Consider the following 24,890-nt stretch of genomic DNA (forward strand, 5'->3'; position numbering starts at 1 on the left):
ATGGCCCAGAATAACGATTCGCACCATTAAAAAATAAAAAATGCCTTTGTGCATGTGACCCTAAATCTTGTGTCTGGTGGAAGTGTCACCCCATTAAATAATTTATTTAAACTGTTTTTTATATTTTTATTTTACTTCAATTTGACCAAAACCTTTTTTTAACTATGAAGGTGATTGTGGATTCACTATTGCAAAGCACTGCAACAAGTAGTTATGTGAACAATATGTCAAAAAGTCACAGGAGCACAGACCACAATTAATAAATTCCAGTGTTCCTATGGAACCAGCAATGCTATGTATCTGACTGACCAACTACACAAAAGTGCTTGCAGTGGTTGCTCCAATTCATGTTCTTCTGGTCTGTCCCAACCAGAACCTGCTATTTCTGTCAGGGGCACAGACATTGGAGTCCAGCTTTGACACTACCAAGGAGAATGGTAACCAGCAGAGGGTAGCTACTTGGCTGCATAGCTGGAAGGTGGAGCCAAAAGCATTGGACTTCTGTCGGCTGATGATAGTGAAGGAGAAAGAGGAAGTGACAGCAGAGCAGTGTTGATAACTTTATCCAGTGCCTAGGCATAGAAGCACCCTCTTCCAAGCTACCGCATGTGGATGAGTGGACGTGTCTACACAGCCACCACCACACTCCACTCAACCATAGAGGTCTTTCTCCACAAGTTTATTAAGGACACAGAGGACTGAAAGGACGTCCGGGCCTAGAGGGACACTGTACATAGACTTAAAGATCAGGCCTGTTGCAGGTGTGTGAGAAGGTGAGGAAGGAATAGGTTACTTAGTTGAGCATTTTTGTGAGGGCTTAGGAAGAGGGGTAGTCTGTTGTGGATGACCTGGGTTAGAACAGTTGGGGTAAGGCTAGGCTTTCTAGTAACATATATTTTTGAGGATAGAGGGAGAAGAACCATCCATGTTGTGGGTAGCTGCAGTTGTGTTGGGGTAGGGTAGTTAATTGTATTTTTATAGGGTTTAGGGGGAAGGGTGGGGCTGTTGTGAGTGGGGTGGATGGGAAAAATTGAGGAAGGGGTAGGTTTAAATTAATTTTGACTTTCTGACTGTTTAAGAAAGGGGTGGGTCTGGGTTTTGTAGGAAAGTGGAGTATTATGTAGTGAAGCTGGTTAGGCTACCCTATGGAATACTTTTGTAATGCCTCAAACTGGGTTCTTCAGATTCACACTAATAAATCCATATTTCTTGATCTTTACCATATGGAGGAACAGTACCTGTTGGGACTTAAGTCCATCCCTGTTCACAACATTACTTGAGCCGAAAAACAAGCCTTACACTCCCTCGGAACCTGTAATGACATAGTCATTAAGGAAGCAGATAAGGGTGGGAATATCGTAATTATGGACAGAGCTGATTACATATCCGAACTGGATCGTCAACTGTCAGACAGCACAGCATACCTTAAACTCACCTCTAACCCCATGTCGGGAGTGAACAGATGCATTCTACAGAAACTTCAAACTTTCCTGGATCTTGACCTGATATCTGATATGGAGTTTAAATATCTCTACCATAATACACCCACCTCACCATGCATATACATTCTACCGAAGATACACAAAACAGGCACTTTTCCCCGGGGCAGACCTATCATTTCTGGCATTGGCTCCCCCACGGAGAAATTGTCAGAATACATAGACATCTTCCTTCAGCCTCTTGTCCAGAACTTACCCTCTTACATCAGGGACACTAAAGATTTACTTTGTAAAATTGCGGACTATGAGTGGACGGAGGGTGACTACCTTGTTACTTTGGATGTTACTTCTTTGTACACTAGCATCCCAAGAATAGAGGGTCTTTCTGCTATTCAACACTACCTGGACACTAGGGATGCCTCCCTACTAGACCATACAAATATGCTTTTGAACCTGATAAATTTGGTCCTGGATAATAACATCTTCTTGCATAATGGGTGTTGGTATCGCCAGATACAAGGAGTGGCTATGGGGGCTAAGTTTTTTCCATCTTATGCCAATCTATATATGAGGTACCTAGAAAAAACACATGTGTGGCGCACTCGCCCTCCACTCCTGACACAAGCCAATCTTCCATTAATTTTCTGGATCTTACTATTTATATCAAACACTGTAAAATCTGCACAAAATTGTTTAGAAAACCTACAGCATGCAATGCTGTTTTACATGCTACTAGCTCACATCCTAGGCCCCAAATTAATGCTATTCCATATGGGGAAAGTACCAGGATCCGTTGTAACTGTAGTGAGGATCAGGTGTTCCGAGAAGAATTGCATAACATGGTACAATGCTTTAGGCATAGAGGCTATCACCCACAGACCCTTAATAAAGCCTGTAACAAGATCATGAAAACCCAACGCCCAAACTTACTCATCAACTGTAAGAAGAATAGTTCACCAGAACATATCTCTCTGATTATCAAACATAGTGCACTGAGCTCACAAGTGTATAAAACTATATGCAAACACTGGTCCATGTTACTAACAGACGATACACTAAAAAATGGTCTTACTGAAAAACCTATCATCATTTATAAGAGGGGTTCCACCCTACAGGACCAGCTATGTCACAGTTTCATGCCACCTGAGAGTAAGGATACTTGGTTGCCTAAACCGCCATCTGGCACTTATAGATGTGGCCATTGTAACGTCTGTGGATACATCAAAGATAAGACAGTTAGTTTCCAATATAACACTCAAGTTACACACAAACTCAAACACTTTGTCAACTGCAACACAAGTTTTGTGGTGTATTGCATTGTCTGCACGTGTGGGCTTATTTATGTTGGAAGCACCATTCGACCATTAAAAGAGAGAATTCAAGAACACCTGAGAGCGATTCGGTCATCCAACACTAACTATCCTTTTGCGACTCATTACAACGAGGCACATGGACATAGAGAGGTCTTGGACATCCATGTCCATGGGATTGACTCCCTTAATAGAACGCCTCGAGGAGGCAACCGCACTTTGCCCCTAAGGCGCCTTGAAAGCAGGTGGATTATTAAATTACGAGCTGTAGAACAGGGCCTCAACATACACAAGGACCTTCATGTATTCCTCTAATATGAGATGCCTTCTAACTTCCTCTTCCCCTGCACATACCCTCACTATGTGATCATGGACTTCTTTGTCCATGAGATACAAAAAAATGTTTTTTTATTTTTTTTGATGTAGTATCTTCTCGCTCGTTTTCGTAAAGAGAACTAGACAATATTCATATGTATAGGAGTTTGTTTGCCTATAAACTATTGTTTGTTTTTCCTATTTTGTATATTTTTTGTATGTACTTCATGATTGTATATGTCATGTACCAGGCATTAGTTTTGCACACCAAATATGTCCCACTCGAAAGGTGGTATACCTCCTCTTCTTCTTTGATTGTTCGTTGTCACCTACACCATGCTCAATGCCGCAACCTTGTATTAATGTTGTAAACGTTTTTGTCCCACTTAAAAGGTTATACACGGATTGTGCTTTTGTATTTAACTGTTCTCCTTGTCATATATACTGTACTCAGTGTCTCTATTTCTCTTACACATATAGGAATGTAACCACTTTCTATATCAGCACCCTCTTTACTTTCCCTCCTCTTGTGTTTTAAATATTCTTTATACATTTGAATTATTTACTTTTTATTCTCTTCTTCATTATCTTTATTAACACTTCTACTTTTAGGACTCTGGCAAAGGTTTCTCCTCAACACCACTCTCTATTTATGTGCACAGTTCCAATCTGGGGATTTCTTAACTCCAGCTCTGCTGTTCATGGTATTTTTCATAATACCTTATGCTTTTGTTTATCTTAGACGCTTTGGTACAATTTTCACTACATACAAGATGGCGCCCACTCAGTGCCTTTGAATACGTTTGGGTGAATGTATGCTTTCCGTTTTATTTTATTTTTTGAAACAGTCCTTTTTCTATTTTTGAGTGCGCGTACTTAGACGCCGACACTCTACAGAGACATGTTTTACAGAACACGGCAGCGTTATCACGTGCTGCACTTATTCACCTACGTTGGCTTTCCCCTGCCTTTCGACTCCGTGGCAGTACAGGTAAGGGGGAATGCGTTATGTCGCTCCCCTGTAGTTCCTTTTCAATAGTGTCTCTTTTGGCTAATCGGGTGACTGTAACGGGGATGGTATTTTCAGTTTTTACTCTCTCTGGTTATATGCTTACGGAGGTAGACCCGGATACTCGATCTACCTAACAGTATCTACCAAGCAATGGGTATTATGTTATTTGTTTGGACACCGCTGCCTTGGCTTGTTTACTCGTGCCTCCGATATCTCTATAGTCATTATATACTGTGCCTTTATGCCTTGCATGGCATGTTACTTCCCTGCGTTGTGTTGACGTTCATTTGGCGTTTCAACCCATTCCTGTTTATGAAATGTGTAACCGTAGCCAGTATAAGGCAAGCGTTCAATAATTACCTCCTTTTTCAACCAATGTGTGTCCTTATTGAAGCACTTATCGCTTCTCATAGAGTGTTCTTTGTTCCTTTGTATAATTCACAGGCTGGGTCTACTCAGGCCCTAGATCTTAGGGTTATCCCATACTACGGTACAACCCTCTGGTTCCCCACATCACAAGGAACGACCTTTACATTAATGGATCACTTAATCGATTTTGGTAGGTTTATTTTACGCCTTCCTTCTCCCCGTTTTCTCACTGCCTCATTCTTCTAACATGGAATTCATATTTATAGTCCTTTTCCTTTGGGCCCCTCCCGTAGGATTAGAACCGATTTTTTGGAAGTTAACAGAAGGATTCTAGGAACTTGCCTTCTTCAACTGTATTTGCTGAGGTAAATTCAACATATCCACTGGCACTGTTTGTCCCACTTATGCATACAGCATGTACACATTACCACCATTTCTCACCCTTGTGTCTAGTACACACACCCCACATTCCACCCAATTTCTATGTGGTGGTTCTCTATTTCTCTACTCACTATCATTAAATAAATATTTTCTTTTTCACTCCCCTTTTTTTATCTACTGATCATACATAGGGTGGCATGTGATTGTGCTCAACTTTTCAACTCTGGGGGTATCTCTATTTTGACTATCCTTGCACGCCTGAGGGCTTTGCATCCAATGTAAAATTTATTTACTGCAGATTTAATTTTAATCAGATAAATCACTGTTTATTGTACCTACCAGATGGTAGTGATTTTTTTCGTAAGAGTTCCTATTTGTTTGTTTTAAGCCTTGAAAAAGTCCGAGAGGACGAAACACGTGTTGGCTGTTTTGGAATTCACATGTGCCTGTTATAACATTTGGACTTGAACATTCTTTGAGGACTAATTCAATTTCCTAATACAAAGGATTAAAATAGTTCCTGCAACTTTACTCATCTTGGACTTATTATTGTGGTGTGCCCTTGTTGTTTTTTCGTCTTGCAAATCCTTAGCTCAGTCCTGATAGAGTGGCACAGGGCAGTCAGGCTTTAATAGAAGAACATGTGTTAAGCATTTCAGAGTACCAACATTTACAATAAGTAAATGATATGGCTCAAAAGAAATCTAGCAGGAATTTATAAAAGTAGAGCAATTTTATTAAACTTTTAGACACCAAAATGAACACAATCAGATCAGTACTGTCAAACTTTGACATTGTGATCAAGGAAGAAAATATCTAGTGACAATCGGTCACTTACAGGTTTAGTTCAGAGGAAACCGGTGGGGGTTAAGGTGATGTAGGTCCCAGGACCAGGGTTCAGCAGTCATTACAATTTTACCTGGTTTATAGGGCCTGGGTGCAGAGTCGTCCTGGTTGTCCTTGGTGCTGAAAGCTGAAGCTGTGATTGCTGGAAAAACAAATTATGGACAATGCCGTTCGAACTCAGATCGAGTCATTGCAGGTCGAGTTCAGGGAAACTCACTGGGGGTTAAGATGATGTGGGTCCCTGGACCTAGGTTCACCAGACAGCACAACTTTACCTGGCATGTACGACCCCGGTGCAGATTGGTCCTGGTTGTCCTTGGTGCTGAACGTGGCAGCTGTGGGTGCTGGTTTTACCGTTTAGATGGTGCTGGTGTGAAAACTAATGGAAAACCTCAACCATGGAGCCACTAAGGTGGATGCTTAAAGGTGCTGCAGAGTTCCGTCTAGATGCAGCATTGAACAAAGATAGTGATAGACTGACAGGCCACCAACAATGTTTGGCAGTGGTACTGTTACTTCAATGTAATGGAGTCCTGAGGGAAGCAGTTGCCCTCTGAAAGTTGATGGAGGTCAGGACTATGTTTCCCACAATGTACTAGACCATTTACTTTTGTGTGATCCCTCAACGGCCCAAATGACCAGTGATTCTTTGGTTCCAGGAGTGTGCTTTTATCTGCGGGCTGCAGAGGGCTAATCCCTCTTATCAAAGGGAGTTCTGGAGTTGCCTTTGGTACTCAGAGAAGTCCCTCTTGCCTTCGGAACCAGTCTGTGCTCTGGCACGCGTCACACTTATGCAGTTGCAGGGTGGTTGCAACAAGTGCAGGGTATCACGCCTTGGCTTTGTGCAGGTCTTGAGGTTGCAAAGGCTGGTCTCTTCTTTGACCTTGGTTACAAGTCAAATCAAATCTAAGGCTCTGGTGCCAGGGTTCCCTTAAATCCTAGATTTAGGGTTTTAGGGGTGTGGGTGCAAGCAGCAAATGGGCCATTAGCCTCAGTGGCTAATCCTCCCCTGAGGTTACCGTATCTGGGGGGGCACCTTTTCTATCCAGAATCCTCTCTTTCTCCACGTTTCAAAATGGAAAGGCCCTGCCTTAGCTCTACAGACCAGGTAGCCCATCCTAGGGGTGTGGCTAGCCTTCTGGGGGACTATGCCTCCTGACTACCTAATTTTACCACCTGCCTGAATACAAATGTGCCTGAGGGCAGGGGAATGGCTTTGTCCTCCTTTTGGAGTCAGCATGATTTCAGATCAGAGGCATTGTGGGCTTTGAAGCTCTCTACCTTTATGTGTCATTTCACTAGCCATCCTGTCAGGGAAGGAGGTGGCACTTCCCAACCAGGCAGGTCTTTGTTTCTGACTCCTTGGAGAGTTCACACCTCTGGCAAGTGTCAGAGTCCTGTTTTGGCAGTAGCAGCTACTGTTTGCCAGCCCTGGCACAGAAAAGCCTGGGACGACGAGGTGGACAACCTCTAAGATAGCCACCTGGGTGCATGTCACATTAAATTTGATTTCGGAAAAAACTCAGGTTTAATGAGACAAGTTGTTTGTTAACAAAAATGAGATACTTTGGTGGGGCCATAATGGAGTTGGTGACCACGGGATGCCCAGGTGCCACCCCATGTTAGCCTATGGCTGACCCCCTGGCCACCTATAGTAGCTCTTAATGGAAAGAGAACATTCTTGGGAAATATAAGTCTGCAAATGTCCACACCTTTAATATAATGCACCCTGGCTCCTGGGCTTAGGAGGCCTACCTTAGGGGTGCCTGGCAAACATTAAAAGTAGTTCTTTGATCTTGCCACATATGGTGAGGGCAAAGTCGAGTTGGAGCAGTTTTCACTGTTCCTGCAGTCTGCAATGACAGGCCTGCTTTCATTTGTTTACCTGGGTCCCACAGGGTAGCACAAATAGTGCTTCAATTCCTGGTATCCCTTTTACTCCCATGCACTGGATACTGATGGTACCATTCTCCAGGAACATATAAGGGGTTTAAAGTCCTTGCCAATTGGGGATAGCAATTCACATACATCATATTTAGCGAGAGAGCGCTAGCACTGTGACCTGGCTATCAGGCTCCAGTGCGCTTCTAGAGTCGTAACCATCAGCAATGGGGCAAAAAGTGTAGGGCCGACCATACAAAAGGGGCATTTTCCTACAGGTAGGTTTTGTTTTTTGTGTAAAAAATACTTTATTTTTTACAGTTTACTCTTTTTCTACAACATTTGTTTACAGGGGTTTTTATGGGTCTCATACATCATGAACATTGTACAAACATTGTAGGCTTTACTTTTGTGAATGGCACTGGATTCTTTTAGGGCTCTACAGAGCCTAAATGGCCCTTGTGCACAGTCCAAAATGTCGAGCTGGGTCCTGGAACCAACATTGGGAGCGTAGGAATTTGGACCCTTTGTGATGCAGCGAGACGTACAATCATGGTTCCAGATAGCGAGAACACAGCGGAGGTATGCAACAGTGATTCTCTAACCTGGGGAGTGGGTACCATAGGGGGATGTTGGGGGGAGGAGGAACCCATGAGGTACATGGGATTGATGTCCATGTGGGAAGGGGGATGTTGGGTGTGGATTTGGTTGTATAGACCTAATAATGTTGGGTCTGGGTGCAGCCAAGACAAGTGTGATTCTGCATGTGGCCTAGTGTTGGTCTGCTCATTGCAGCACTGTTTCATAAGAGGAAGAAGCCCCAAGACCCTCAGAGGCATCCAAGTTGCTATTGAGTGTATACATCACATATTCTTGGCTGGCTAAGCTGTGAAGTTCTATTCTTCATTTGTTGAATTTGGGTACAGTAGATTGCTTCCAATGCCGGAGGATGCAGACCTTTGCCATGGCAAGTGCTGTTGCACCCACAGGTGTTCTTGAGTTGTTAGGTCTGGAAGGTCAGAGGTGTTGTGTAGAATAGAAAGTTGGCAGGAAGTGGAAATCAAGAATGGGCAATAGTGACAGAGCAGTGGCCATGCATTTGTTCAGTAGCTCTCAAGCCTTGCAACAGATCACAGTAGTCAGTGTTGCATCTTCAGCATTGGTCAATTCATAGCAATTTGGCCTGCTTAAGCTTCCAAGCAACTAGTCCCAGTCATGGAAAATGTTGAAGAATAGTAGTTTGAATCAGTATTTCCAAAGGACTCTGTTGTATCCATCCAGTAAAGACACCCTTGCCTCCGGTGAGTAGGTTTTGCCAAGGGTCATCTGCCACGACAATCGTGTTGCAGTGCTAGAGGGTCCAGAATGGGAGAATAGAATGAGGACCCCTTAGGGGCCTGAGACCTTTCCTCTTTAACTTCCCTGAGTGTGGAAGTATTGCAGGATAGGTAAATTGTGGAGTTCCATTGGGACCGGTCCAATGGTAGGCAATAGGCAGTGAGTCAGCTGGCGGTAATACCATTGTTTCACTGGCTGGCATCATAGACCAGGACATGTGCTTGCTTTGCTTCAGAAAATGTGCTATCTGTAAAGTTTTCAGAATAGTATGAAGGCTGCAGGTAGTATGATTGTGAGCACCTTCAGACCATGGTTATTTTAAGTGAAACGTCTCTCTTTGGACACATTTTACATAGAGTGTGCACTGTTCTTCATAGATACTTTTTAATACTCTATGGTGTATTTGTCATGAGAGTTTTACTGTCTGCAAACAGTGTGGCAGTGAGTTAACTGTTTCCATAGGGTAAACTCTGTTTGCAGTATCCACTTTTCAACTCATATCCACTTCATTTCATACTGTAGGTTCAATTACTGTGAGAGGTTTGATATAGGTAACAATTGTCTGTAGTAGGATATTAGTTATACAAAGGAGCTTGAGGGTCTGGAGGAATGTGGTTTTTAATGAACAGTTATAAAGACTAGACACCATGTGCATTTGAGTTTACCCTTCTGTCTGTGGTTGTTAGTCAACATGAACTCGGATCCCTGTGAAGTGTATGGTATAGAGTGAATATTGCACATAACTGAACCTTCCTTCACCTATAGGGATTGTTTGTATGATAGCATTAATGATGCTTTATATTGGCTTGGGCACACAAATCCTTCACAGTTAACAAATAAGGAAGCATTGGGGAGATATTGTAAGTAGTCTTACCGCATGCAGCAGATACCCAGCCGCAGGACCAGGAGGGGTTGCCACCCCAGCTCCTTCTGGTAGTGATAGGCACAGGACAGGCCTGCCCTTCGTCCGAGCTTTGATCAGGCATGTCCTGCAACCGTCTGGCATGTATCCCATGCTGTGGAAGGTGGTGGGCACTTTCTAAAGCCCGCAGTGCAGGCAGAATAGCAATGGTGGCCTCTACCCTCCTGGGGCAAATGAAGGCTGGGACAATGAGTTCCTCCAAGTAGTCTCCCAAGTCTCCAGAAGACGCTTTATATTATCCTGAGCTATTTTGCACTTCATTTCATAGCTCTAAAGTAATACCTGTTTATAGAGCAATGTGTACAAAAGAAGCTTTGATGATGTACTCAGTGATACCATCAAAGATGTCATTTGAGATGCATCAGTGATGTCATAAATAATGTCATAGAACATGTTGTGAGTGATGTCATGATGATGTCATGTGTGAGGTCATAAGCAGTGTATGGCAGGGATGCAAGTTAGTGTTTAATAGTGAATTTCTGTGTTTTTTAATTCAAAATGTTAATGTTGTCAATGACATATTCACCTAACTACACACACACATACACGCACACACATACACACACACATACTTACACATGCAGACACACACACACACAAACATATATATATATATATATACACATATGTGATAGAATGAGGCATAAGCTAATGTTAACATATTAAAATTGAAAAAACACTGAAGTACTCCTGTCAAAGTTTCGTAGTTTAGTGATCTAACTATTACATGCACTCTCATCACGCACTGCATATTTTGATATATTATAAGATGTGCTATGACATGCCCATACCACAACCATTTAATTAGAGTTTGTTACTTGAGCTTCTAGTCACAACAACCCCTCTCAATTCCACAGGCATGTGTTTTTGGAGTCCTCTAGTTTCCAATAGAAGTAGATAGGTTCTTCTTCTGACTGTTGTCAATGGTACTTTAAGATTTAATCCAAAAAGAGATCAACCTGCTAAAGAAAAATAAAATAAATTGAATATTGGTCCAGTCTAGGAAAAGTGAATGGTCTCAGAAGCACCTAGAGATGATGAACTTAAGTTAATAAAAGGGCAATCGATTAAAGTAGCACATTAATCCCATTAATATTTGGAAACACTGATCCAAAATGATCACTCAAACATTACATATGATGTTTAGTTTACTTGTGAAGACTCTTCCAGATTTTACATGAATGATCATCATTTGGTATCCATTGATACAAGATACCTGTTCCAAGTGTAGTGTCCATTTAACTATATGCCTCTCTTGGTAATGGAAGTGATCCACAAAATATATAAGCATTGCAGTCTTTTCAATCTTTTGTGGCAGCCCAGTAAAAGGAATGCAATAAAAGAATATGGATTGAAGGAGTCTTCTTTTTTATGAAATGGAGGCTTCCATGTAGACTATGATGTCAACTCTGTAGGAAAGTACCCTCTTTTTGGCATGTTACCCCCAATTTCTGCCTGATGTCAGTGTGTTTTTGACTGTGTCACTGGGATCCTGCAAGCCAGGACCTCACTGCTTATGGTTTATAGTTTGCTTGTCAGTGTGTTTCACTGTTTTCCAAATTGTCACTGGAGTCCTGCTTATCAGAACTCCAGTGCTCATGCTCTTTCTGTTTCGAAATGTGTCACTACATACTAGTGACTCTATATTTCACTCCACATTTGCATACTGGACCCCCTTATAAGTTTCTAGTATATGGTACATAGGTACCCAGGGCATTGGGGTTTCAGGATATCCTTATGGGCTGCAGCATTTCTTTTGCCACCCATAAGGAGCTCATACAAACACTTCTTCAGGACTGCCATTGCAGCCTAAGTGAAAAAGTGCAAGCACTTTTTCACATCCATTTTCACTGCACCAGTTCATTTATAAGTCACCTACATGTCTTACCTTTAGACCTTGAATGCTAGGTGCATAGTACCTGTGTGTGAGGGCACCCCTGTACTAGCAGAGGTGCCCCCACAGGGTCCAGGCCCATTTTCCCAGACTGTGTGAGTGCGGGGACACCATTATAAGTGTGCACTACATATAAGTCAATACATCTAGGAAGCTTCACAATGGTAATTCCGAATATGGCCATGTAAGGTGTCTAACAACTGCGAATTGTACCCCAATACTGATTCCAGTATTGGTTTCACAATCCCATGCACTCTGGGGGATCCACCATGGCCATCCAGTACTGCCATACCAGTCTTTTGTGGTTTTCTATGCAACCCCAGCTGCTGTCACCTCACAGACAGGGTTCTGCCCCCCTGGGGCTTGAGCAGCTCAATCCCAGGAAGGCAGAACAATGCATTTCCTTTATGAGAGGGCTGTTACACTTTCTCCCTTTGGAAATAGGTGTTACAGGCATGGGAGGGGTATCCTCCCAGAGCCCCTGGAAATGCTTTGAAGGGCACAAATTGTGCCCTCCTTGTTCAATCCAGTCTACACCGGTTCAGGGACCCCCAGTTCCTGCTCTGGCACAAAACTGGACAAAGGAAAGGCGAGTGACCACTCCCCTGTCCATCACCAGGGGTGGTGCCCACAGCTCCTCTAGAGTGTCCTTGGGTTCTGTCATCTTGTTTTCAGGATGGTTATGGAACTCTGGGAGCATCTGAGTGGCCAGTGCCAGCAGGTGATGCCAGAGACCCCTCCTGATAGTTGCATACCTGGGTAGGTTAGGTGATCAATCCGACTCTCAGGGACATTTAGGGTCTCTCCTCTGAGTGCTTCTTCAGATTTGGATTGCAAGACTCCAGCAGGAATCTTCTGCATCTTTTACTTCATCTTCTACCGGCGGATTACCTGCTGACTGCTCCAAGAACTATTCAAAACTGCAACAAAGAAGCTAAGACAAATTCTGCAACATTGTATCTTCAGCTCCTGCCAGCAACTGCAACAGTTTCCAGGGCATGCATCCTCCGAGGACTGCCTGTCTTAAGCCTGCACCAGAAGAATTGAAGGAATCTCCTGTGGAGTGACAGACTCACTTCCCTGATTCAGCAGGCACCTCTCTGCAACAATGACCGGTGATTTGGACCCCCTCTCCAGGTGACAGGTGTGGATCCAGCTACACAGGTGGTGGATAAAAGTGACTCCAGCAGTCTCGCTGTCCAGCTGTTCAACTTTGGTGGAGTAGGAGCTTGCATCCCCACACAAGACAGTATCCCTGTGCACCGCGTGACTTGCAGTTGCTAAGGCTTGTGTGCGACCTTCCCAGAAGTTCTTCATGCACAGCACAGCTTAGGCCCTAAGCACTACATCCTGCGACGCACAGCTTCCTGAGTGGCTCTCTGGCAGCGTGGAAATCATTTGTGTCATGCTGCATGGGCCTCCATTTGCACCTCCCTTGTCCCCATGCTGTGGGACTCCTGTGTGTGCTGCCTGGTCTTCTGTGGGCTCTCTGAGTTGCTGAGAGACCCCTCTGTCTCCCCCTCCTGGGTAGTGGCCACCAGGTCCCTACTGGACCTAGCAGCGCCATTTTCTGCTAATCACTAATTTTGCATGTGCCAAGGCTTGTTTGTGGACTCCAGTGATGTAAACCAGACTGCATTCATTCATCCAGCGTGGGACATCTTCTGCACCAACCAGGAACCCGCATCTGTCTTCTTTGGTGCACTACTGACTTTGTCTTCTCACCGGTGGTCCCTCTTTTGCACCTTCATCTGGGTTAGCAGGGGCTCCTATTTTCCTTGGACTCTTCAGTGCTTCTTGGACTTGGTCCCCTTCTTCCACAGGTCTTCAGGTCCAGGAATCCACTGTTGGTGTCTTGCAGTCTCTTCTGGTTCTTGTATTATCTTATATCACAACTTCTAGTGTGTTTTAGGAAACTTGCTGTGTTTTACTCCTGCTTTCCTGGGCTGTGGGGTTGGATACATTACTTACCTTTGGTGTTTTCTTACATTCCCCACACACTTCTACACACTACACTTGCCTATGTGGGAAACCGACTTTTGCATTCCACTATTTTAGTATATGGTTTGTGTTCCCCCTAGACCCATTACATCCTATGGTGAGTTTCACTATTTGCACTGTTTTCCTACTGTGTACTTACCTGTTTCTGGTTACTAGTGTATATATTGTGTAAATTACTTACCTCCTATGGGAGTATAGACAACAAATAATTTTTGGCATTGTGTGACTAAAATAAAGTGCCCTTATTTTTGTAACACTGAGTATTGTCTTTCATGTGTGTAAGTACTGTGTGACTACATGGTATTGCAAGAGCTTTGCATGTCTCCTGGTTTAGCCTTGGCTGCTCTGCCTACAGCTACCTGTAGACAACCTGGCTTCTAGACACTGACTACATTTCACTGATAAGGGATAACTGGACTGTTATAAGTTGTAAGTACCTTTGGTACTGACTACAAAGCATGGCAGCCTCCTTCAATCTCTCTTTTCAAAGTCAACTACTTAATTGAAAGTTGAATTAGTCTTTCTCACTGCTCACTACTCAGTAACATCTCCACAAAAATTGCTGGCTCCTCCTTGATTGCCTATCTGTGCATTCTTACTGGTCCACTTACATTTTGTTTAAAATAGCCAACTAAGTTGCACTACAGCACACCAAATATATACAGTTGTATTTTTAGAAAAGCCATATATGTTGTGTTATGTATTTGTATATAATAAGAAAAGTAGAGTTCATCCCCAAACTCTGAGATGCCACCCAACGGATTATCATTCAGCACAAATGCAATTTCAGACCAAGTGCCCCTGATATCCAGATGTGCCTTCTAGTGCATGGTAGATTTTTGGGATAACATTTTAATTCATTTTAATCATCCATCTCTCTATGTTTTGAGGAAAGAAACTGGTCGTTCTGACCATGACAACTGCCCCAGCTGCACTGAGCACACACTCTGAGCTAGAAACATTATTGCCAGCCTGCTGAGTTCTAGATACTTTTCTGGGAACTGGACCATCCTCCCAATTGTTAAAGATGCTGGCACTTGTAGTGCCTGTGTTTCTTGTGTCTGTGCACTTGATTTAGGTTCTGGCATATGAAACCAACCTATTGTAGATGTTGAAAGTGAAGCTGATGTTGCTGTCAGTGTAGTAGTAGCTGGTGATGGTGTTCAGTTAACACTGCTGCAGTTGCAATGACATGCTTCTGGGGGACTGAGAACAAACATCTGCTCCATATTCAAAGGTTGAAGGCTGCACTTCACTTCTCTCTGGGCCTCGAAACTGCAATCATTTTTCTTTTAGCTCACCCACTTTCCTGATGATCTAGTTCCTGTTAATTGAGACATCCACTGTTGAGAAAGGAAAGAAAGTGGCCAGGAGTGTTTGTACCATAGATCCAGTAACCCAATGGAGTACATAATCATTGATAGGCTTGTACTGCTGAGACAGGCATTGCAGCATGTCATAGAGTTCCAGCATGCTGACACCGACTGTAGGACACTATTAGCATGCTGAATGATAGTAAGCTGTTTTGGGCTTTGAAAAAATGGCTAGAATGGTGGAACATTCTGCCACAGGTGTAGGAGGCTTGCCTGGTTTGTTGTGGGTACCTTGGGTACTTACACCTTATACGAGGTCCAGTTATCCCTTATTAGTGAAATGTAGTAATGTTCTAGCAGCTTAGGCTGATAGAGGTAGCTATAGCAGAGCAGCTTAGGCTGAACTAGGAGACATGCAAAGCTCCTACTATACTACTTATATCACTTAGCACTATATCATAAGAAACACAATTCTCGGAGTTACTCAAAATAATGGTACTTTATTTTAGTGACAGCTTAGGCTGAACTAGGAGACATGCAAAGCTCATGCAATACCACTTATAGTTACACAGTACTTTTACACAAGTAAAGACAATACTCAGTGTTACCAAAAATAAAGGTATTTATTTTGGTGACACAGTACCAAAAATATCTTAGAGACAATACTCCTTCTGGAGGTAAGTATTACACACAATATATACACTAGACACAAAAATTAGACAAGTAAATAGTCATAGGACAATGCAAACAATAGGAAATGCTATACAATGCAATGGGAAAAAATGGGTATAGGGGCAACACAATCCATATACTAGGAAAGTGGAATGCAAATCACGAATTCCCTCCTAGACAAGTGTAGTGTGTGCAGAATCACTGGGAGAGTAAGAATACTTTAAAGGTAAGTAAATTACCCCACCCCAGAGGCCAGAAAAGCAGGAGTAAAGTACTGTAAGTTTCCTTAGGACACACTACACCTCATGGTTGGGATTTTGCAGCAGCCAACCAAGTCTGTGTTATGCCATTAATTGTGTTTGACCACTGACTTTGTGTTTCACCACTGTGCATATTAGTTGTTCAATGTTCACCAGTAGCACATTACATTTTGTTTTCAGTTTAGCTGCCTATTGGCTTTAACGTGGCAGTAGACATTACATTTTGTATTTAGGTTAGCTGCCTATTGGCTTTAACGTGGCATTAAACATTACATTCTGTATTCAGTTTAGCTGCCTATGGGCTTTATCATGGCGTTAGACATTGCAGTTGAGACATTGCAGATGAGCTGTGTTTTTCCACATGGTAGACCAAGCTGTTTTTTTCATATTTTTAATTCTCACCGAACCCTAGCGTGATTAGAGACCGTATATTTAGTGTTTTTCCCTCTCTACCCAGCCTTAGGAAGGAACGGGCTTTAGGAGATCTGGACAACCTCCAACGGCTTGTTTTTTTCCCAACTCTGATCTACGCTGCCAGCATGTTTTGACTATTAGAGGAAAGGGCCTGTTAGCAGGCTTTTTCATTATAAATGGTGTCCCTGGGCAGCAGGAGGGGGAATTTTCCAAGACTTCAGTCAGGAGCGTACATCAGCTGCCTGACCTCCCGTATGGGTGGAAAATCTATTTCTCGCAGTTGAACAGGAGTCATCAACTTGCAGGCATAAGAAAGATGAAGAGCAGTGATAGGCCCTACGGTGATGAATTTTGACTTTTATTTCTTGCTTTGAAGTTATGCTATAATATAATCACATATTTTTGCTGTGTACATTGCAACTGAGAAGTACTTTGATATATTTTCCTTTCATTGCTGTGACTACTGTTAAACGTGTGCCTCCAACCTACTAATCTCTTCTCTCAGGAACCTTGTGGTGAAGTAATAATAAATGTATTCTTTAAACTAAGAAGTGCATTCCAGAGCAGTTTTGTCAACTCAGTCATAAGATAAGTGAAAGCAAAACAGTCTGCAAAGAATAACTGCTGGATTCCTGGACCTGAAGACCTGCAAAGGAAGGGGGCCAAGTCCAGAAGTCGAAAGAAGTTCCAGGAAGGAGAGGAGCCCCTGCCAACCCAGAGGAGGGTGCAAAAGAAGAGTCCCTGCTTAGTCGAAGACTGCAGTAATGCACCCTAGAAATATGCCAGTAGGTTCCTGCATGATGAAAAAGATGTCCCACGGCGTGAAGATCGTTGTAGATGAGATGTTGTGTTGGAAGTCGCCAACAAGCCTTGGCTACGACAAAAGTGCATTTTGCTTCAAAATGGCATTGGATGGACCCAGAGGGGACCTGGGAGCCACAACGCTATTTGAGGAAGAAGAGGGAGCTCTCAGCACTTTAGAGAGCCCTCGGGATGCCAGCCAGCCCCCCCAGGAGTCACAGGATCTGGGGGCAAAGGAGGTACAAAACATGGTTGATGCAGCACAACAAAAGAAGGTCCCACGCCGCCGGAGAACAACTCAGCGAGTTGAGAATCGCAGGAAGGAGTGCTGGGGGCCTGGGCCAGTTTGTGCATGAAGGAATTTTGCAAAGAGTGTGCAGAGGCCTCAGGAGGTGAAGAAGACACAGTACACAGGGGTACCGTCGCTGTCACGGAAGACAAGGTCTTACCTCCTCCAAATTACATCAGCAGGACCTCAGGATAGTCTATGTCGAGGTTGTCCACCCTCTGTGTCCATAGGAGCATGCTCGTCACTATGAAAGGAGTCCCAGGGTACCGCTCGTTGTCTTCGAAGGTTCCTGTTTGGAGCAGGCGAGTGACTCCATCACTCCACAGGAGATTTCTTCAGTCCTTCTGATGCAGGATGAAGACAGGGAGTCCTCAGAGCGTGCACACTGTGGAAACTGTTGCAGTTGCTGACCTTGAGCTGAGATTGCTGAAGAAAAGTGTCTCTTGTAGACACTCTGTTGCAGTTACATCTTGGAGCAGGCTGCGGTTGATCCGAAGTCAGAAGAGTCTGAAGTTGTTGCAGAGGATTACTGAAGGAAACTTGCAAGCAGGATCTGAAGAGAACCCACAGGAGAGACCCTAAATAGCCCTGAGTGGGGGATTGGCTACCTTATCAGGTAATGACCTATCAGGAGGGGTCTCTGACGTCACTTGCTCTCACTGGCCACTCAGAGCCCCCCAGAGTGCCCCCAGCAAGATGGCTGAAGTCTGGGACACACTGGAGGAGCTCTGGGCACCACCCCTGGGTTGATGATGGACAGGGGAGTGGTCACTCCTCTTTCCTTTGTCCAGTTTCATGCCTGAGCAGGGGAGAAGGGGGCCCTGAACTGGTGTAGACTAGTGCATGCAAGGAGGGCACCATCTGTGCCTCTTCACACCATTTCCAGAGGCTGGGGGAGGCTACCCCTCACCAGCCTGTAACACCTATTTCAAAAGGGAGAGGGTGCAACACCCTGCTCTCAGAGGAAATGCTTTTTTCTGCCTTCCTGGGACTGGGCTGCCCAGACCCCAGGAGGGCAGAACCCTGTCTGTGAGGTGGCAGCAGCTGTAGCCGTAGTGCAAGCCTCAGAGAGCTGGTTTGGCAGTACTGGAGGTCCATGGTGGAGCCTAAAGGATGCATGGAATTGGCTCCCCAATACCAGATTTGGAATGGGGGGACAATGCTATGCTCTTAGACATGTTCCATGGCCATATTCGGAGTTACTATTGTGAAGCTACATATAGGTATTGACCTATATGCAGTGCACACATGTAAATGCGTCCCCGCACTCACAAAGTTTGGGGAAATGGCCCTGAACTAAGTGTGTGCACAGTTGCTAGTGCAAGGGTGGCCTCACACTTAGTAACTTTGCACCTAAACTTCAGCAAGTGAAGGTTAGACATAGAGGTGACTTATAAGTTACTTAAGTGCAGTGAAAATGGCTATGAAATAGTGTGTGCACTATTTCACGCAGGCTGCAATGGCAGTCCTGTGTAAGGGTTTGTCTGAGCTCCTTATGGGTGGCAAAAGAAATGCTGCAGCCCATATGGATCTCCTGTAACGCCAATGCCCTTGGTACCTATGTACCATACTAGGGACATATAAGGGGGTCCAGTGTGCCAATTGAAATTGGTAAATGATGTCACTGGCCTACAGTGACAAATTTAAAAGCAGAGAGAGCATAAGCACTGAGATTCTGATTAGCAGAGCCTCAGTGACACAGTTAGGCACTACACAGGCATACACATTAGGCCATAAACTATGAGAACTGGGGTCCTGAGAAGCAGGATCCCAGTGAGACAGGCAAAACATACTGACATACAGGTAAAAATGGGGGTAACATGCCAAGGAAAATGGTACTTTCCTACAACAGGTATGTTGTTGACCACTTTTTCTTCTTTCAGGAAGTCCTGCACAATAAGGTTTTATCAGTGCTCTAAACGTAGGACTCTGAAGTAGCCCCAGTCAGTCATGACTTTGACTTAATCATTTTTATTGTCAGTGGCAATGAACCCAGTGCTGGTACTTCTGAGTTGAAGCTGTTCATAGAGTTTGGTATGAAAATAGTCCAAGATGTTGTTATCTGTATGCGATTTCTCCATGTTGAACATCACAACTATTGCATGCCACTGAATGCCCCTAAAAACATTATCAGCTGTTAGCTGTTTCTTCATTTCTTTGAACTAGATCCAGTGTGAAGTGAAGCACGTGTACTATGTTTCTTGTCAATTGGTGCACATGTCTCTCATGAGGTGGATGACTAAACAGTCCTCTCCTTCATAGCTTCTAAAAACAATTGGAGCACTTACAACAGTTGAAAAATAGGTCCTGCTTAGAGCCTTCAATTTTAAGGAGACGGTCCCATAAATTCAAGAACGCTTCTCCTGCCACAAAAGAAAAAGGAAAGAGGTCCATGTCTAACATTTTGCCAACTTCTCTTTGCATAAATAAACTTTCTTGTGGGTTTGTTGGTACACCGAGTCCTTGGTGAACATATCCTTGGTAGTTGATTGTTGAGACTACTTTGTTTGAGATAACTCCATAAGTGACCTACTGCAGCAGGTTGAATGCTTGGGCTTTTTGGGTGACTTCATCACTCTGTTGTTTCAGTGACTGCATACAACGACCAGCAGTCACAGGTATATATTTGAAGATACTGATGTCCTCTTCTTCTTCCTCATGAGTTCCTCCTTCTGTCAGTTAAACTTCTTCTTCTCTCTTATGACCAGCAGCTATGATTTTGAGGTTCTTATCCAATATGATTGCATTGTGCGGTTTTCAGATGTGCCTGTTGATCCCTAGTACCATAAGGCCTACCTGGCTCACCATGATAAACATTATTGCAAATTGATCATTAAGCAATGTGCTCCTCATCAGGGCTACCTGTAAGCAACACTTTCTTATTGAACAATGTCTGTAGAACTTGTGGAGCTAGGCAATTGTGTTCATTGTGAGGGTGGGTTGTGACTGTGGTAGGGGTGGTGGTTGCTGAAGGTTTTTGTGGTCTTTTTGAAAAGATGGAAGCAGGAGATATTGGTGGAACTACCTGTCTCACAGTAGGTTGAATAAACATGAGCTGTACTGCCATTCCCCATAGTAACAATTACTGGTTCATCATTTTCTTCCTCACTTCCAAAGCTTTGATGAACCTTCATTTTCCCTTGTCTCTCATGGTAGGTCTCAGTCATGGGACAATTCATGTCAAGATCATCAGAAGGGGGCTTGGAGAAGATGCAAGGGTGTACTTTCTTTTCCTTGCAGGATATCATGAAGCTGATGTGCCCAACTGAGGAGCAATCAAAATAGAATCTTGCACAGCAGCCAGCTCTATGTCCTGCTCTGCTTCTACTTCCAGAAGATTAGGTATTGCTGACTGTCTCCTGTTATTGACTTTCCAGTGAAAATTTGGTTTGCTGCTGGAACAAACTGGTTTCAAACTCACTGCTAGTCTCTATGACTGGAATCACTGCAGTGCTAAGAGCCCTGGTCTTGGGTTTGGTGGTTGTGGTGGTACTATTGATCCAGGGGTATCCACCTCCAAGCCTCCTCTTGCCCAGAGAATGGTGCAGTAAGTTTGTCACGTTTCTGGAAAAATGAGAAGGGCTTGTTGTCACCTGTGGCCTGAGACCTCTTCTTCACCTCACTGGTCACTCTCTCGGAAGGAACCATCCTCTGTGGCAGTCTTTTTAAATTTTTGTAAGGATTAGCAGAAGTAGAAGCACTTAACAGAAGACTCTGGTGTCACTGTCAGCTAATTTGCTGAATTTCTTACATCTCAGTATTGTGTGTAATGTCTCATGCACCTGCACACAATACAAATGAAGCAGGAAGTCACTGATACCTGGTCACTTTAGTAAACAATACAAGTCATGATCAATCATCATAAATTCTTGACAATACTGTATCCATGCATAAACTTTCCAGATTTTTGGCTAGACATTACACAAGAAAAGCTAAGTTGGTATCTCTTCGGGGCCATTGGGACTCTTTTAGGAGGCAGGCAAAAATTGAATACATTAAGGGGCATATTTATACTCCGTTTGCGCCGAATTTGCGTCGTTTTTTTCGACGCAAATTCGGCGCAAAACTAACGCCATATTTATACTTTGGCGTTAGACGCGTCTAGCGCCAAAGTATGGGCAAATAGCGTCATTTTTTTGCATGAACGCCTTCCTTGCGTTAATGAGATGCAAGGAAGGCGTTCCCGTCTAAAAAAATGACGGCGACGCAAATGCGTCGTATTTATACTCCCGGGCAAAAATCACGCCCAGGAGTGGTCGGGTCAAAAAACCCCGCATTTGCGCCACTTTTTAACGCCTGGGTCAGGGTTGGCGTTAAGGGGCCTGTGGGCTCAAAATGAGCCCACAGGTGCCCTCCCCTGCCCCCAGGGACCCCCCCTGCCACCCTTGCTCACCCCAGGAGGACACCCAAGGATGGAGGGACCCACCCCAGGGACATTCAGGTAAGTTCAGGTAAGTATAATTTTTTTTTTTTTTTAATATTTTTTTTTTGGCATAGGGGGGCCTGATTTGTGCACCCCTACATGCCACAATGCCCAATGACCATGCCCAGGGGACAGAAGTCCCCTGGGCATGGCCATTGGGCAAGGGGGCATGACTCCTGTCTTTACTAAGACAGGAGTCATGTAAATGGCGTCTGGGCGTCGTTTAAAATGGCGCAAATCGGGTTAAGACGATTTTTTAGCGTCAACCTGACTTGCGCCATTTTTAAGACGCCCTAACGCCATTTTTCCCTACGCCGGCGCTGCCTGGTGTACGTATTTTTTTTCCACGCACACCAGGTAGCGCCGGTCTGCTTGCGCCGGTCTGCTTGCGCCGGCTAACGCCATTCAATAAATACGGCGCCCGCATGGTGCTTCAGAATGGCGTTAGCCGGCGCAGAATTCTTTGACGCTAAACTGCGTTAGCGCAGTTTAGCGTCAAAAAGTATAAATACGGGCCTAAATACGTAATTGCTGGTGGCCCATTGGGACCTTATGAGAGGCACTTAGAAATCATATAAATTAATTGAATAAAGGGTGGTGTCCTTTCAGGGCTCAATGGGGATCCTAAGGGAGGCAGGCAAATATCAATAAATATATTGATTAATAGCAGGTGTGCCTTTAGGACCCATAGGACCCCTTGAGAAGCAGGCCAAAATCAAATAGATTAATTGAATAAAAGTTGATGTTCCTTCAAGCCACAATGAGGTCCCTTTGGGAGGCAAGGGGGGAGAGAAAAATTAAACAAATTAAATAAAAACAATACCTGGTATGCTATACTTCCAGGGCACATGGGAGACAGCTTCCTGCATTTACCTCACTTTTCTGCTGATTTCTTGTTTGTTCTGGTTGAAATCAAAACTATTAAAATTCAGCAACTATGTACTACAGACTACAATCAGCCAGAAGCACAAATATATTAAGAAAAAAAAAATGGCATGGGCTAGTTCTATCAGTGCTACTAGAAAATTACTTTAAAAGTGAAAAAAATGCTTCAGACACACTGGGTGCATAACTGGTGCTCGATCATCAACACTGCTTGACCAGGAAAGAAGGAGTCATGAAGAACAAAGATAATACAGCCACCACACATAGACATGCACACACCTACACACACACACACACATAAACACAAACACCCCTCAACACACACAAATACACACACACTGGCTCCAGAAAACAGTGGTCACCAAATGGCCAGCAAAGAAGAAGGAATGGAGAACAGAGAATAAGGTTGCCCTATTGCACCTGGTGTACCCTGCCGTCCCCCAATACAAAGGCCTTCATTAGGAGTTTGGTGGGCAGGAAATGCCACCAGCCAAACGCCCGCAGGTTGGGAGACCGCCAGTGCGGTCTCCGTCCTGCTGGCCGTATTATGAGTTTCCAGCTGGCCCAGCGGGAAACGCAGAACAACATTGATGCCAGTGTCAATGCCGGTGGCACTGCTATTGTGCATTGGGTGCACTAGCACCAGTCACGCAAATCACTGTCTGCAAGCACTGCCAAGTGAATGGGCAGGGCGTGGACAGTGCAGAGGCCCCCCTTAGGTCCCCGGCACCCCGTTTCCCACAGCATTTACATGGAAGTGAAACCACCATGTAAATGCTGGTGGAGAGAGGGGTCGTAATCCCCAGGGCTGCGCTGCTTGCAACACGGCCCGGGCGGATTGGGACCGCCGGCACAGCCAGGCCATCTGGTGGCCAAAAAGTGGAGCTGCCAGCGGTCCAACCGTGGCGCTTTCACCACGATCGTAATGAGGCTGTCAGACCGCCACTTTGGCCTGGTGACTACCAGGGTCATAATCAGGCCCAGAGTCGTAGAATTTCAGGGAAAGGTTTGCACAATTATATATATCCAAGTTGTGACTGGGCCACCCATGTGACTACCCTAGGCCTTACCCATCCCAATACATCATCAATATCAACAAGAAAATACACTTTAAGAATGCCCAAACTACAAATCGTCCACGTTAACATCCATTACCCTTAAAGAATGCCTTTAAAAGTTCCAGAAACCAAACAACAATCAACTGTCCCACTCATATACAAGCTCACAAAAATGGTGAGCAAACCCATGGAGAAGAATGAGGTTGAGAACACAGGGAAAGAAATATCTATCTAAATATGCCTGAACTCCATGAGCCACTTCAAACCTAGCCATGAATAGGCACACAGCAACAAAAAATAACCTATATTTTGTACAAACCATGCCAACTCACAAGCCCTTAAAAATGTAAAAAATCTATAGCAGAGCAGAAGTGTGAAAATGAAAATTACACTAAAAGATTACACACAGGACCTGCTGCTGGACAGATCAGGCACAGTAAAACAACAACAAATCGTATCATATCAAATCCTTTATTTCTGCTACAAAAGTAACCATAAAAGCACAACACATAACTATTAAGTAAGTACTAAAAACATTCATTTTTTCAGAGTGCATCAGAAAATATGAATTAATGAAAGCAACAAATATATGAAGTAACATGATCACTTTAAAAAGTAGGCTTCTATAGAATTTCATATATAAGGCAACTCATATAAGACTGATTCAAGACAAAATCTGTGATCCTCAGTGTCAATGCTCGGAAGGGAGGGATGCAATTATGCAAGGTCAATATTTGGCACATACATTACAAAGCAATCAGGGGCTAAAATAGTTAAAAACCTGCAGACTCATCAGAAAATCCTGACCCAAGGTGATCATCTATCAGAATAGCCAAACGCCGCTAAGATATTTACAGCTAAAATAACATTGATTTCCTTTTTGCAATAGCAAAAAAGAGCAGATGTTGGCAGAAAGAAAGGGAGAGATTAGCTGTTGTAAGTATACTAAGGCATCACCATATCTTCTAATTCCACTCATGCTTAATATAGGACTAAAATAAATGTTTGGTAAAAGCAATATAAAAATGACAAAAGAGTGTAAAATGGAGCAAACTCTAGGGGGATGA

Source organism: Pleurodeles waltl, chromosome 10, assembly GCF_031143425.1.
Source record: "Pleurodeles waltl isolate 20211129_DDA chromosome 10, aPleWal1.hap1.20221129, whole genome shotgun sequence".
Classification (NCBI taxonomy): Eukaryota; Metazoa; Chordata; class Amphibia; order Caudata; family Salamandridae; genus Pleurodeles; species Pleurodeles waltl.